Raw genomic sequence first — 2592 nt, 5'->3', positions numbered from 1 at the left:
CGCGGGGGCAGGAACCGGGTTGACCTGGTGGCCGGAGGAGAATTAAGCCCGGGACCCCTCGGCAGGGGCACCCGGGAAAGACCGGGGTCCGCCGGCCCCAGCCCGCGGGGGCAGGAACCGGGTTGACCTGGTGGCCGGAGGAGAATTAAGCCCGGGACAGAGACACCCGGGACGGAGCGGGGTCCGCAGGCCCCAGCCCGCGGGGGCAGGAACCGGGTTGACCTGGTGGCCGGAGGAGAATTAAGCCCGGGACCCCTCGGCAGGGGCACCCGGGAAAGACCGGGGTCCGCCGGCCCCAGCCCGCGGGGGCAGGAACCGGGTTGACCTGGTGGCCGGAGGAGAATTAAGCCCGGGACCCCTCGGCAGGGGCACCCGGGAAAGACCGGGGTCTGCCGGCCCCAGCCCGCGGGGGCAGGAACCGGGTTGACCTGGTGGCCGGAGAATTAAGCCCGGGACCCCTCGGCAGGGGCACCCGGGAAAGACCGGGGTCCGCCGGCCCCAGTCCGCGGGGGCAGGAACCGGGTTGACCTGGTGGCCGGAGGAGAATTAAGCCCGGGACAGAGACACCCGGGAAAGACCGGGGTCCGCCGGCCCCAGCCCGCGGGGGCAGGAACCGGGTTGACCTGGTGGCCGGAGGAGAATTAAGCCCGGGACAGAGACACCCGGGACGGAGCGGGGTCCGCAGGCCCCAGCCCGCGGGGGCAGGAACCGGGTTGACCTGGTGGCCGGAGGAGAATTAAGCCCGGGACCCCTCGGCAGGGGCACCCGGGAAAGACCGGGGTCTGCCGGCCCCAGCCCGCGGGGGCAGGAACCGGGTTGACCTGGTGGCCGGAGAATTAAGCCCGGGACCCCTCGGCAGGGGCACCCGGGAAAGACCGGGGTCCGCCGGCCCCAGCCCGCGGGGGCAGGAACCGGGTTGACCTGGTGGCCGGTGGAGAATTAAGCCCGGGACAGAGACACCCGGGACGGAGCGGGGTCCGCAGGCCCCAGCCCGCGGGGGCAGGAACCGGGTTGACCTGGTGGCCGGAGGAGAATTAAGCCCGGGACCCCTCGGCAGGGGCACCCGGGAAAGACCGGGGTCCGCCGGCCCCAGCCCGCGGGGGCAGGAACCGGGTTGACCTGGTGGCCGGAGGAGAATTAAGCCCGGGACAGAGACACCCGGGACGGAGCGGGGTCCGCAGGCCCCAGCCCGCGGGTGCAGGAACCGGGTTGACCTGGTGGCCGGAGGAGAATTAAGCCCGGGACAGAGACACCCGGGACGGAGCGGGGTCCGCCGGCCCCAGCCCGCGGGGGAGGAACCGGGTTGACCTGGTGGCCGGAGGAGAATTAAGCCCGGGACCCCTCGGCAGGGGCACCCGGGAAAGACCGGGGTCCGCCGGCCCCAGCCCGCGGGGGCAGGAACCGGGTTGACCTGGTGGCCGGAGGAGAATTAAGCCCGGGACCCCTCGGTAGGGGCACCCGGGAAAGACCGGGGTCCGCCGGCCCCAGCCCGCGGGGGCAGGAACCGGGTTGACCTGGTGGCCGGAGAATTAAGCCCGGGACCCCTCGGCAGGGGCACCCGGGAAAGACCGGGGTCCGCCGGCCCCAGCCCGCGGGGGCAGGAACCGGGTTGACCTGGTGGCCGGAGGAGAATTAAGCCCGGGACAGAGACACCCGGGACGGAGCGGGGTCCGCAGGCCCCAGCCCGCGGGGGCAGGAACCGGGTTGACCTGGTGGCCGGAGGAGAATTAAGCCCGGGACCCCTCGGCAGGGGCACCCGGGAAAGACCGGGGTCCGCCGGCCCCAGCCCGCGGGGGCAGGAACCGGGTTGACCTGGTGGCCGGAGGAGAATTAAGCCCGGGACCCCTCGGCAGGGGCACCCGGGAAAGACCGGGGTCTGCCGGCCCCAGCCCGCGGGGGCAGGAACCGGGTTGACCTGGTGGCCGGAGAATTAAGCCCGGGACCCCTCGGCAGGGGCACCCGGGAAAGACCGGGGTCCGCCGGCCCCAGCCCGCGGGGGCAGGAACCGGGTTGACCTGGTGGCCGGAGGAGAATTAAGCCCGGGACCCCTCGGTAGGGGCACCCGGGAAAGACCGGGGTCCGCCGGCCCCAGCCCGCGGGGGCAGGAACCGGGTTGACCTGGTGGCCGGAGAATTAAGCCCGGGACCCCTCGGCAGGGGCACCCGGGAAAGACCGGGGTCCGCCGGCCCCAGCCCGCGGGGGCAGGAACCGGGTTGACCTGGTGGCCGGAGGAGAATTAAGCCCGGGACAGAGACACCCGGGACGGAGCGGGGTCCGCAGGCCCCAGCCCGCGGGGGCAGGAACCGGGTTGACCTGGTGGCCGGAGGAGAATTAAGCCCGGGACCCCTCGGCAGGGGCACCCGGGAAAGACCGGGGTCCGCCGGCCCCAGCCCGCGGGGGCAGGAACCGGGTTGACCTGGTGGCCGGAGGAGAATTAAGCCCGGGACCCCTCGGCAGGGGCACCCGGGAAAGACCGGGGTCTGCCGGCCCCAGCCCGCGGGGGCAGGAACCGGGTTGACCTGGTGGCCGGAGAATTAAGCCCGGGACCCCTCGGCAGGGGCACCCGGGAAAGACCGGGGTCCGCCGGCCCCA

The sequence above is a fragment of the Caretta caretta genome, chromosome 28 (genome assembly GCF_965140235.1).
Source record: "Caretta caretta isolate rCarCar2 chromosome 28, rCarCar1.hap1, whole genome shotgun sequence".
Taxonomy (NCBI): Eukaryota; Metazoa; Chordata; order Testudines; family Cheloniidae; genus Caretta; species Caretta caretta.
Note: the sequence above shows the minus strand (reverse complement) of the source record.